This window comes from Anolis sagrei, chromosome 4 (genome assembly GCF_037176765.1).
Source record: "Anolis sagrei isolate rAnoSag1 chromosome 4, rAnoSag1.mat, whole genome shotgun sequence".
In the NCBI taxonomy this organism is placed as follows: domain Eukaryota; kingdom Metazoa; phylum Chordata; class Lepidosauria; order Squamata; family Dactyloidae; genus Anolis; species Anolis sagrei.
In genome coordinates, this window is record NC_090024.1 from 4,230,537 (window position 1) to 4,244,979 (window position 14,443).

A 14,443-nucleotide genomic window follows, 5' to 3' on the forward strand; every position below is an offset into this window, starting at 1 on the left:
GGGAACATTGGAATGCACTTAAGAACAAGACTTAGAACAATCTCCGATTTTAAGCTTGAGAATTAGGGTCAGTGGACCTATTTTTGTTGCATTTTATAGCAGAGGCCAATTTAGCAAAAATAAATACGCCGTGAAGCTGAGAAACAATGGTTCTTATGTCAAGAGACGGGAATTGAGCCGCAGGGAACTTGTTTGACCAGATTTATTGCAAAATCCGTAATCCGGCCTGGCAGTCCATATTTTATTTTTCTTAGGGCAATGATTATGCAACGTTTAACCCTTCGCTCTCCAAGGGATGCGCCGTCACGCCAAATGAGTGCATCTACGCTGGAGAGTTAATGCAGTTTGATCCCACTTTTAGTGACTATGAAATCGTGGGAATTGTAGTTTTGCACGGCCTTTATATTTATCCTCCAAAGTGTGCAGGATCCTCAACAAACTACAAATCCCATTAGCATGTAGAGCTAAGAGATCAAGCTGCAAGTGAAATGAATGGAGAGACCAAGCTTTGTTGTTGTAATAACTGTCAATGGCCATTAGGTGGCGGTGTTGCTACATAGGATTGCATTTAATATTGAATGCCTTTTGAGTTAATGCAGTTTGAAACCATTTCCATTCTACACTTTAGAATAATCCCAGGATAGCAAAAGAAAGGAATAACATATATTTCAGGCTAGGGCTCATTATGGCTCTGAGACTACATAAAAATATTGAGGGTTTTTTTTTCCAATTTGTATTTCATATTATAAACATTTTGGTAGCAGAGCAAGTTAATAATAATAATAATAATAATAATAATAATATTCTGTATCTTTGCAAACAAAGCTAACCTATGTAATAAATGTACAGAATGTAGGGACAATAGTAGACATCCCTTTGAGGAAACATTATATATATCCTGCTTTATTCTCTTAATGAGATTCAAAAGGCTGCACTCATAGGAAGGGGCATCTAAAGGTCATCTAGTCCAACCCCTTGTTTGCGGAGGATGCATCTACACTATAGAATGAATGCAATTGAACTGCCATTGCTCAAGGCTAAGGAATCTTAGGAGATGTAGTTTAAATGAGACACCAGCACTCATTGGGATATGTATTGTCGAAGGGTTTCATGGCAGGAATCACTGGGTTGTTGTAGGTTTTTTGGGGCTATATGGCCATGTTCTAGAGGCATTCCCTCCTGACGTTTCGCCTGCATCTATGGCAAGCATCCTCAGAGGTAGTGAGTTCTGTTGGAAGTAGGAAAATTGGTTTATATATCTGTGCAATGACCAAAGTGGGACAAAGGACTTTTGTCTGCTGGAGCTAGGTGTGAATGTTTCAACTGACCACCTTGATTAGCATACAATGGGCTGACTGTGCAAACAAAAGTTTGCAGTCACTTACAAGGACTCAATGGAGTCTGGGGAACCTTTCCCAGTTTGCCCCCATGGATCCTGTAACTTTTCCTGAACTTTGATGAACTTTTAAAAACTTCAGAAAACTTTTTAGAAACTTTTCCCTCAAACCTCATGGACTTCCTTTATGATTTTAGACCTTAAATGAACTCTGAGGGGTGGGATGGGTTGATGTAATTCCCCCCCCCCTCTTTCCCAGTGTATGCTTTATGAACCCCATATATGTGTCTATGTATAAAATATGAAATGCCACCCTTTTCGGCCCATTGTATGCTAATCAAGGTGGTCAGTTAAAACATTCACACCTAGCTCCAGCAGACAAGAGTCCTTTGTCCCACCCTGGTCATCCCACAGATATATAAACCCATTTTCCTAGTTCCAACAGACCTCACTACCTCTGAGGATGCTTGCCATAGATGCAGGCGAAGCGTCAGGAGAGAATGCCTCTAGACCATGGCCATACAGCCCGAAAAAACCTACAACAACCCATTTGAATTTGACAGTTTTGTATTTCTAAAAATATGTACTCTTTTGCCCTGCCAAGCATGTCAGCTTTGGCACAGGATTGCAGTTTGACATCCTTATCAGTTGGGACGAAATAAAGACAACTCAGTGTCTTTTCTTCAACTTGGTGAGACTTTTATTGGGGAAAATTAGGGAAAATTCTTTGGGTGTTTCTTTCTGTCTCGCCAGGGCAAACGGACTCTCCTTGGTGGGTCTGAATGGTCTCAGCCTCCTGACAAAGACGTCCAAATTCCCGCTCGATATCAAATGTATGTATGAATGTATGTATATATGTGTGTGTGTATGAGAGAGAATGTCTCTTTTCAGGGCAGCGCTCTCACCCTGAGATTCCTTCTCTCTTTGCTGTTTTCCTGGAGAAGAAAGGGCAAAAGTCCTGAAGTCCAAGGCCAGGCTTTCCAATCTGGGAACCTTACATAAGACTAAATTGAAACTTAGACATTTGAGGCCATCTTAGTGGAAAGAGGACTCTGCCCATCATCCCCAACAGTGCGATAAGAGCAATATAATTCTCGGGATAAGAGCTCATTGAGATAACACCCTTCCAATAAATGGGGATAAATGAGGTCAAGTTGTCCAAAGTTGTATTGTATGACATAACTTCCCAACTTTGTGGGGACTCCAGCTCCCATCACCCCTTATCCCTGGGTAGGGATTGCTGGGATTTGTTGGGTTGCATGAATCAAGAATGGGGGGTACATCTACACTGCAGAGTTAATCCAGTTTTGATCCCATAGCTCAATGTTGTATGTGGTTTTGCAAGATCTTTAGCCTTCTCTGCATCTCCAAACTACAGCTCCCAGACTGGATCCCATTGTAAGCGGTATCAAACTGCATTAAATCTACAGTGTAGATGCATCCTCGGTGCTATGGGATACTGAGAGTTGTAGTTTGGTAAAGGGACAAGCATGATGATGATGATGATGATGATGATGATGATGTTATTTCTTGCCTGCCTCTCCTAATGGCTCACATTCTTTGGAAGAAAAGACAAAAGACCTTGCTAAACTACAACTCCCAATATAACCATAGCATTAGCGGTTCAGGTGGTGTCAAACTGCATTAAATCCACAGTGTAGATGCATCCTGTGTGTCTTTCATACCACAATTGTCCCACCACATTTGTGAGTGACGCATGAATGAATTTAATTACACTATGTGACAAAATTTGAAAAATGTTATGCTCCTGGTTCAAAAGAGAACACTTCCCTAGGCATTTGTAGGTCCTACACAATCCTTCTGTAGGAGGCATGGACAAACTTCGGTCCTCCATGTGTTTTGGACCAACTCCCACAATCCATAACAGCCTCAGGCTCTTTCCTTTTCCACTTCAGCCACTTAAGCTTAAGTCAGTGTTTCACAATCTGGGGGTCGGGACCCCTGGGGGGTAGCTTAGGGGATGTCACAGGGGTTGCCAAAGACCATCAGAAAACACAGTATTTTCTGTTGATCATTGGGTTTCTGTGTGGGGAGTTTGGCCCAATTCTATCATTGGTGGGGTTCAGAATTCTCTTTGATTGTAGGTGAACTATAAATCCCAGCAACTACAACTCCCAAATGTCAAGGTCTATGACCACCAAATGGCCTCAGTATTTTCTGTTGATCATGGGAGTTCTGTGTCATTCAATTCGATTCCATTGTTGGTGGAGTTCAGAATGCTCTTTGATTGTAGGTGAACTATAAATCCCAGTATCTACAACCCCCAAATGTCAAGGTCTATTATCCACCAAATTCCACCAGTGTTCACGTTTGGGCATATTGAGTATTTGTGCCAAGTTTGGTCCAGATCTATCATCGTTTGAGTCCACAGTGCTCTCTGGATGTAGGCGAACTACCACTCCCAAACTCAAGGTCAATGTCTACCAAACCCTTTCAGTATTTTCTGTTAGTAATGAGAGTCCTGTGTGTCATGTTTGGTTCAATTCCACTATTAATGGAGTTCAGAATGTTCTTTGATTGTAGGTGAACTATAAATCCCAGTAAGGACAATTCCCAAATGTCAAGTTCTATTTCCCCCAAACTCCATCAGTGTTCACATTTGGGCATATTGAGTATTCGTGCCAAGTTTGGTCCAGATCCATCATCGTTTGAGTCCACAGTGCTCTCTGGATGTAGGCGAACTACAACTCCCAAACTCAAGGTCAGTGCCCACCAAGCCTTTCCAGTATTTTCTGTTGGTCATGGGAGTCCTGTGTGTCAAGTTTGGTTCAATTCCATTATTAATGGAGTTCAGAATGTTCTTTGATTGTAGGTTAACTATAAATCCCAGCAACTACAACCCCCAAATGTCAAGGTCTATTTCCCCCAAACTCCATTAGTGTTCACATATGGGCATATTGAGAATTCATGCCAATTTTGGTCCAGATTCATCATTGTCTGAGTCCACAGTGCTCTTTGGATGTAGGTGAACTACAACTCTGAAACTCAAGGTCAACGCCCACCAAACCCTTTTAGTATTTTCTGTTAGTAATGGGAGTCCTGTGTGTCAAGTTCGATTCAGTTCCATTATTAATGGAGTTCAGAATGTTTTTTGATTGTAAATGGATTCTTCGCTAAGCTTGGAACCCCAGGTTTCGGCGGTATCCAGGGGAGCATTTGCACAATTAAAATTTGTGTGCCAGCTGTGCCCGTACCTTGGGAAGCCTGACTTGGCCACGGTAGTCCACGCTCTGGTTACATCCCACATAGATTACTGCAACGCGCTCTACGTGGGGTTGCCCTTGAAGACTGCCCGGAAGCTTCAGATGGTCCAGCGTTCGGCAGCCAGGTTGCTAACGGGAGCGGCACTCAGGGAGCACACCACTCCGCTGTTGAGCCAGCTCCACTGGCTGCCAATCTGCTACCGGGCACAATTCAAGGTGCTGGCTTTAGCCTATAAAGCCCTAAACGGTTCCGGCCCCACCTACCTCTCCGAACGCATCTCCACCTATGAACCGACTAGGACATTAAGATCGTCCGGGGAGGCCCTGCTCTCGGTCCCGCCTGCGTCACAGGCACGTCTGGTGGGGACGAGAGACAGGGCCTTCTCGGTGGTGGCCCCTCGGCTATGGAATGCCTTACCTGTAGACATCAGACAGGCCCCTTCGTTACTGGCGTTCCGGACGAAGGTTAAGACGTGGCTCTATGAACAAGCGTTTGGCTAAACAGTGCAACTGAACACAGGAAGACAGTAAAATCGAACATAGGAAATGGTATAAGGATTATGAGAACGGATTCTGATTTTTTATCGAGGCGTTGATATGATAATTGATTGTTGTTTTGTCTGTTGTATATGATGTGTTTTAACTACTTGCTATTGTTATGATAATTTGTATTGTGTAAACCGCATTGAGTCGCCGAATTAGGCTGAAAAATGCGGTATAGAAATAAAGCAAATAAATAAATAAATAAATAAATCCCAGTAACTACAACTACCAAATGTCAAGGTCTATTTCCCCCCAAACTTCACCAGTGTTCACATTTCTACATTTGTGCCAAGTTTGGTCCAGATCCTTTGTTGATTGAGTACACAGTGCTCTCTGGATGGAGGTGGACTACAACTCCCAAACTCAAGGTCAGTGCCCACCAAACATGTCCAGTATTTTCTGTTGGTTGTAGGAGTTCTTTGGATGGAGGTGAACTACAACTCCCAAACTCAAGGTCAATGCCCACCAAACCCTTCCAATGTATTCTGCTGGTCATGGGAGTTCTGTGTGCCAAGTTTCATTCAATTCCATCATTGGTGGAGTTCAGAATGTTCTTTGATTGTAGCTGAACTATAAATCCCATTAACTACAACTCCCAAATGACAAAATCAATCCCTTCGTAACCACATCAGTATTCAGATTGGGGCATATGGAGTATTTGTGCCAAATTTGGTCCAGTGAATGCAAATACATCCTGCATATCAGATGTTTACATTACGATTCAGAACAGGAGCAAAATGACAGTTATGAAGTAGCAACGAAACTAATTTTATAGTTGGGGGTCAACACAACATGAGGAACTGGATTAAGGGGTTGCGACATTAGGAAGGGGGAACCCCCCACGAAACAGAAACTGTTCTGGAATTAGATACTGTTTGTTCCTTGAGTGAGATGTCTTTGTTCTCCCCAGGTGGAAACTCCTTCTGCTGTGTGTCCTACCTGCGTCATCATCAATCACCCAAAAGAAGACCCCAAGGAGGTGTGTGCACTGCAAGTACTTCTCAAGTCCTGTGTACGCAAGCCAGAGGCTTTAGTTACTAAAAGGTATTAATTGCCTCTGTTGATTTTCTAAAGCAGGAGGAAATGGAAAAGTTTAAAACTCCAGAATTGGTCAATACAGTTATAGAAGGGCACTATCACACCATGGCATTGTGGCTTTATAGTGATGCATTCATCCTGGTTTGATTTTTTGTCTCATACTTAATGCATGGGAGTTGTAGTTTCACTAGTGAGTCCTTTCAGGGCATGGAGGTTCTGTGTGGGAAGTGTGGCCCAGTTCTATCGTTGGTGGGGTTCAGAATGGTCTTTGATTGTAGGTGAACTATACATCCCAGCAACTACAACTCCCAAATGTCAATTTCCCCCAAACTCCAACAGTGTTCACATTTGGGCATATTGAGTATTCGTGCCAAGTTTGGTCCAGATCCATCATTGCTCAGATCCACAGTGCTCTCTGGATATTGGTGAACTATAACTCCCTTGATGTAGGTGAACTACAACTCTAGAACTCAAGGTCAATGCCCACCAAACCCTTCCAGTATTTTCTGTTGGTCATGGGAGTTCTATGTGTCATTCAATTCAATTCCATCATTGGTGGAGTTTACAATGCTCTTTGGTTGTAGGTGAAATATAAATCCCAGAAACTACAACTCCCAAACTTCAAGGTCTATTTCCCCCAAACTCCACCAGTGTTTATATTTAGGCATATTGAGTATTCATGTCAAGTTTGAGCCAGATCCATCATTGCTCAGATCCACAGTACTCTCTGTATGTAGGTGAACTATAACTCCCAAACTCAAGGTCAATGCCCACCAAACCCTTCCAGTATTTTCTGTTGGTCATGGGAGTTCTGTGTGTCATTCAATTCAATTCCATCATTGGTGGAGTTTAGAATGCTCTTTGGTTGTAGGTGAACTATAAATCCCAGCAACTACAACTTCCAAATCTCAAGGTCTATTTCCCCCAAACTCCACCAGTGTTCACATTTGGGCATATTGGGTATTATTCGTACCAAGTTTGGTCTGGATCCATCATTGTTTGAGTCTACAGTGCTCTCAGGATGTAGGTGAACTACAACTCCCAAACTCAAGGTCAATGCCCACCAAACCCTTCCAGTATTTTCTGTTGGTTGTAGGAGTTCTGTGTACCAAGTTTGGTTCAACTCCATTGCTGGTGGAGTTCAGAATGCTCTTTGATTGTAGGTGAACTATAAATCCCAGCAATTACAACTCCCAAATGTCAAGGTCTGTTTTCCCCAAACTCCACTAGTGTTCACATTTAGGCATATTGAGTGTTCGTGCCAAGTTTGGTCCAGATCCATCATTGAGTCCACAGTGCTCTCAGAATGTAGGTGAACTACAACTCCAAAACTCAAGGTCAATCCCTACCAAACCCTTACAGTATTTTCTGTTGCTCATGAGTTCTGTGTGCCAAGTTTGGTTCAATTCCATTGTTGGTGGGGTTCAGAATGCTCTTTGATTGTAGGTGAACTCTAAATCCCAGCAAATACAACTCCCAAATATCAAGGTCTATTTCCCCCAAACTCCACCAGTGTTCACATTTGGGCATATTGAGTATTCATGCCAAGTTTGGTCCAGATCCATCATTGCTCAGATCCACAGTGCTCTCTGGATGTAGGTAAACTACAACTCTAAACCTCAAGGTCAGTGCCCACCAAACACTTCCAGTATTTTCTGTTGGTTGTAGGAGTTCTGTGTACCAAGTTTGGTTCAACTCCACTGTGTACCAAGTTTGGTTCAACTCAATCAAAATGTTGATTGTAGGTGAACTATAAATCCCAGCAACTACAACTCCCAAATGTCAAGGTCTGTTTTCCCCAAACTCCACTAGTGTTCACATTTAGGCATATTGAGTGTCCGTGTCAAGTTTGATCCAGATCCATCATTGAGTCCACAGTGCTCTCAGAATGTAGGTGAACTACAACTCCAAAACTCAAGGTCAATGCCCACCAAACCCTTCCAGTATTTTCTGTTGGTCAGGGGAGTTTCTGTGTGTCATTCAATTCAATTCCATCATTGGTGGAGTTTAGAATGCTCTTTGGTTGTAGGTGAACTATAAATCCCAGCAACTACAATTCCCAAATGTCAAGATCTATTTTCCCCAAACTCCACCAGTGTTCACATTTGGGCATATTGAGTATTATTCGTACCAAGCTTGGTCCGGATCCATCATTGTTTGAGTCTACAGTGCTCTCAGAATGTAGGTGAACTACAATTCCAAAACTCAAGGCCAATGCCTACCAAACCCTTCCAGTATTTTCTGTTGGTTGTAGGAGTTCTGTGTACCAAGTTTGGTTCAACTCCATTGCTGGTGGAGTTCAGAATGCTCTTTGATTGTAGGTGAACTAAAAATCCCAGCAATTACAACTCCCAAATGTCAAGGTCTATTTCCCCCAAACTCCACCAGTGTTCACATTTGGGCATATCGAATATTCGTACCAAGTTTGGTCCAGATCCATCATTGCGCAGATCCACAGTGCTCTCTGGATGTAGGTGAACTACAACTCCCAAACTCAAGGTCAATGCCCACCAAACCCTTACAGTATTTCCTGTTGGTTATGGGAGTTCTATGAGTCATTCAATTCAATTCCATCATTGGTGGGGAGCATTCTAAAATGCTCTTTGGTTGTAAGTGAACTATAAATCCCAGCAACTACAACTCCCAAATAACAAAATCAATCCCCCTCAACCCTACCAGTATTCAAATTTGGGCATATTGGGTATTTGTGTCAAATCTGGTCCAGTGATTGTAAATACATCCTGCATATCAGATATTTACATGACGATTCATAACAGTAGCAAAATTACAATTATGAAGTTGCAATGGAAATATTTTTAAGGTTGGGGGTCACCACAACACGAGGAATTGTGTTAAGGGGTCATGGCATTAGGAAGATTGAGAAACACTGGTTGAGATGCACCCTAAATGTAAGACAAGAGAATCTGAAGCTTCATCAACACTGCAATATATATAATGCAGTTCGAATTTGCATTGTATGGTCAGTGTAGACCAGGCATGGGCCAACTTGGGCCCTCCAGGTGTTTTGGACTTCAACTCCCACAATTCCTAACAGCCTACCGGCTGAATTTCCATAATCCACCCAAGAATGCATTGTATTCCCTTGTCCCGCCTCCCTGTCTCCTGATTCGCTGAAGCTCCAGCCTACCAGCCTAAGTCCAAAACACCTGGAGGGCCCAAGTTTGCCCATGCCTGGTGTAGACCCATATAATACACTTCATTGCAGTTAAGTTCTTATTATCTGGGTCTACACTGACCACATAATGCAGATTCAAATTGAGTAATTTGGCAGTGTAGCTCCATCCTGAGATGCTATGAGTTTGTTTAGCAGTTTCTGCAGGTGTTATTTAATGTTCGAAAAGTCTCCTGTTATCAGGCTTTTTTAATTATTAAAATAGGTAAAAATAAATAAAATAATATAATATTTAATATAATATTTTATAAATAATAATAATAATATAAATAAATATTACACATATGTAAAACAACATATATAATTTTCTATTTTGTATAATAGTAGTAATAATAATAGTTATTATTATTATTATTATTATTATTATTATAGGTAAAGGTTGTCCCCTGACATTAAGTCCAGTCGTGTCTGATTCTGCGGGTTGGTGCTCATCTCCATTTCTAAACCGAAGAGCTGGCGTTGTCCATAGACACCTCCAAGGTCATGTGGCCAGCATGACTGCATGGAGCGCCCTTACCTTCCCGCCGAAGCGGTACCTATTGATCTACTCTCATTTGCATGTTTTCGAATTGCTAGGTTGGTAGAAGCTGGGGCTGACAGTGGAAGCTCATGCCGCTCCCTGGAATTGAATCTGCGACCTTTTGGTCAACAAGCTCAGCAGCTCAGCGCTTTTACCCACTGTGCCACTGGGGGCTTCTTATTATTGTTATTGTTGTTGTTATTATTATTATTATTATTGTCATCATCAACATCCAGCTTGATTCAAGAGACTTTTAGAATGCAGTAATGGCATCTTAAGTGCGTCAATATCACTGTATGAGTTACCTCGCCTTAGGAAAAGGTGAGATATTGTATACACAACAATAAAATCAATACGAAATTATAATTAACAGGGCTTAAAGCTTATGAAATGTGCAGGAGAATGGGAAGGTACATCTACACTGCAGAATTATTGCAGTTTGATCCCCTTTTAGCTGCCCTGGCTCCATAATTTGGAATTGTAGTTCCAGACCTTGCAAAACTGCATATGGATGGATGTGTGTATATTGACTGATCAATACCCAGCACATGCATAATAAGGTTGAGCTATGGCTGTTATAGTAGCGCCAAAGTGTGTTAATTCCACAGTATAGATGCACTAGGACAGTGGTTCTCAACCTTCCTAATGCCGCGACCCCTTAATACAGTTCCTCATGTTGTGATGACCCCCAACCATAACCCTAACATTATGAATCGCCATGTAAATAATGATCTGCAGGATGTATTTTCATTCACTGGAGCAAATTTGGCACAAATACCCGGTATGCCCAAATTTGAATACTGGTGGGGTTGGCGGGGGGATTGATTTTGTCATTTGGGAGTTGTAGTTGCTGGGATTTATAGTTAACATGTAAACAAAGAGCATTCTGAACACCACCAACAATGGAATTGAACCAAACTTGGCACAGAGAACTCCCATGATCAACAGAAAATATTCGAAGGGTTTGGTGGGCATTGACCTTGAGTTTGGGAGCTGTAGTTCGCCTACATCCAGAGAGCACTGTGGGCTCAAACAATGATGGATCTGGACCAAACTTGACACGGATACTCAATATGCCCAAATGTGAACACTGATGGGGTTTGGGGAAAATAGACTTTGACATTTGGGAGTTGTAGATACTGGAATTTATAGTTCACCGACAATCAAGGAGAGTTCTGAACCCCAATAACGATAGAATTGGGCCAAACTTCCCACAACAGAAAATACTGTGTATTGTCGAAGGCTTTCATGGCTGGAATCACTGGGTCGCGAAGGGGTGTCAGAGGGGTCGCCAAAGACCATCAGAAAACACAGTATTTTCTGGGTTGTTGTAGGTTTTTCCGGGCTATATGGCCATGTTCTGGAGGCATTTTCTCCTGACGTTTCGCCTGCATCTATGGCAAGCATCATCAGAGGTAGTGAGGTCTGTTGGAAGTAGGAAAATGGGTTTATAGTCCTTTGCTCCACCCGGGTCATTCCACAGATATATAAACCCATTTTCCTACTTCCATGTCAAGTTTGGTCCAGATCCATCATTGTTTGAGCCCACAGTGCTCTCTGGATGTAGGTGAACTACAACTCCCAAACTCAAGGTCAGTGCCCACCAAACCCTTCGAGTATTTTCTGTTGATCATGGGAGTTCTCTGTGCCAAGTTTGGTTCAATTCCATTGTTGGTGGTGTTCAGAATGCTCTTTGTTTACATGTTAACTATAAATCCCAGCAACTACAACTCCCAAATGACAAAATCAATCCCCCCGCCAACCCCACTAGTATTCAAATTTGGGCATACCGGGTATTGTGTCAAATTTGCTCCAGTGAATGAAAATACATCCTGCAGATCATTATTTACATGGCGATTCATAATGTAAGGGTTATGGTTGGGGGTCACCTCGCTACCTCTGAGGATGCTTGCCATAGATGCAGGCGAAACGTCAGGAGAAAATGCCTCCAGAACATGGCCATATAGCCCGGGAAAACCTACAACAACCCAGAAAATACTGTGTTTTCTGATGGTCTTTGGCGACCCCTCTGACACCCCTTCGTGACCCTCTCAGGGGTCCCGACCCCCAGGTTGAGAAACTCTGCACTGAGAGGACTTCAAGAGGAGGCTCTGTTTGCCTCCTTCAACTCTGCAAAGGATTCTCTTTAGAGATATTATTCTCCTTATTGCTATTTGTGGAATGAGGAAGCATCCCCAAGCCTTACCTGCAGGGAAAACCCCAAGGTAATGCAATCCTAGGAATTTCCAGTTAATTTATCACATACACAAGACACAAAAGAGACAGTCCCTTTGCAGTGGCTCCATTGTGCCTGCACAAGCACGTAAGCACACAGCAAAGGGGTGAATGATTGCGTCTACACTGTAGGATTAATGTAGTTTGAACCACCCTGGTTGAGTGCTATGGAATCCCAGGAGTTGTCGTTTATTATTTCATAGAATCATAGAATCATAGAATCAAAGAGTTGGAAGAGACCTCCTGGGCCATCCAGTCCAATCCCATTCTGCCAAGAAGCAGGAATATTGCATTCAAATCACCCCTGACAGATGGCCATCCAGCCTCTGCTTAAAATCTTCCAAAGAAGGAGCCTCCACCACACTCCGGGGCAGAGAGTTCCACTGCTGAACGGCTCTCACAGTCAGGAAGTTCTTCCTCATGTTCAGATGGAATCTCCTCTCTTGTAGTTTGAAGCCATTGTTCCATTGCGTCCTAGTCTCCAAGGAAGCAGAAAACAAGCTTGCTCCCTCCTCCTCCCTGTGGCTTCCTCTCACATATTTATACATGGCTATCATATCTCCTCTCAGCCTTCTCTTCTTCAGGCTAAACATGCCCAGTTCCCTAAGCCGCTCCTCATAGGGCTTGTTCTCCAGACACTTGATCATTTTAGTCGCTCTCCTCTGGACACATTCCAGCTTGTCAATATCTCTCTTGAATTGTGGTGCCCAGAATTGGACACAATATTCCAGGTGTGGTCTAACCAAGGCGGAATAGAGCATGGGGAGCAGGACTTCCTTAGATCTCGACACTATGCTCCTCTTGATGCAGTCCAAAATCCCATTGGCTTTTTTTTTGCCGCCACATCACATTGTAGGCTCATGTTTAACTTGTTGTCCACGAGGACTCCCAGATCTTTTTCACACGTACTGCTCTCGAGCCAGGCATTTTTCCCATTCTGTATCTTTGCATTTCATTTTTTCTGCCAAAGTGGAGTATCTTGCATTTGTCCCTGCTGAACTTCATTTTGTTAGTTTTGACCCATCTCTCTAATCTATTTATTTATTTACTTGCGACATTTCTATCCTGCCTTTCTCGATCCCGAAGGTGACTCAAGGCAGCTTACAACCAGGCAGCCATTTAATGCCTAACAATATACAATTAGCAGAATTAAAAATGCATTCAATAAAACCTTTAAAAACAATGCCTTTATTGTTGATCTCATTGTCAATAAATCATCATCTGGTCATCTAATGCCGTGTTTGACTGTTGCATTAGATTCCAAAGGCTTGTTCAAATAACCACGTTTTCACTTTTTTCCAGAAGTTCAGGAGGGAAGGGGCTGATCTAATATCCCTGGTTAGGTCGTTCCACAACTGAGGGGCCACCACTGAGAAGGCCCTGTCCCTCGTCCCTGCCAGTCGCGCCTGCAAAGAAGGCCGGACCAAGAGCAGGGCCTCCCTGGATGATCTTAAGCTCCGAGGAGGTTCATAGGGAGAGATACATTCGGACAGTTAATCTGAGCCAGAACTGTTTAGAGCTTTATAGGCTAAATGTTACCCAGGGAGATTAGACTAGCCCCCCACCCTGGCTGTTGCACTCCAGGTCCAGAAAAAGCCCTCTGACTTAAAACACACTGTGACGGCGCAAGTGGCACCACCTGTGAGTAGAACTTTAAAGTGGATGGCCATCTGTCGGGAGGGCTTGGATGGTTTTTTCCTGTGTGTCTGAAGAGGCTGGACTGGATGACCTTTGGGATCCCTTTCCACTCTAGGAGTTCTATGAGCCTGTGTTATTTGTGTGCTAATGCTGTTGATGCTTGAACTTCAACATTGATATATTCATAGTCTGCGGCAGCCAAAGCAAACAGCAAACGTCAATCAGGATTTGCGTTGTTTTGGGGCTTGTAATCCGGTCCCACCTTAAAGATAATATTGAAGGATCAATTTGGGGACTGGATTTATGCCTCATCCGGGATTACCTTAATCTGCTGTCTTGGAAATTGCAAAACTACGATGTCCCAAACACCAGCATGATTTTACCTTTCCACGGAAGTTTACCAACACTCTCCTCTCTGGGGATTGTAGTTTAGTGAGGCTGTTAAAAGCTTCTCCCTAAACTGCAAATCCCATAATTCTGCAGGAAGCAAAAACTGGATTTTAAGTGGGGTTTTTTCTAGTGTGATGAGGCCTTATTCTATCGATGCATCTGTACTGTAGAGTTAATGCAGTTTGACAACGCTTGAACTACTAAAGCTCAATTCTATGGAATCTTGGGACTTGTATTTGCAATTCCCAGGACTGCATAGGATTGAGTTGTAGGAGATCAAATGGGGTCAAACTGCATCAGTTCTGCCATGTAGACGCACCCTTAGA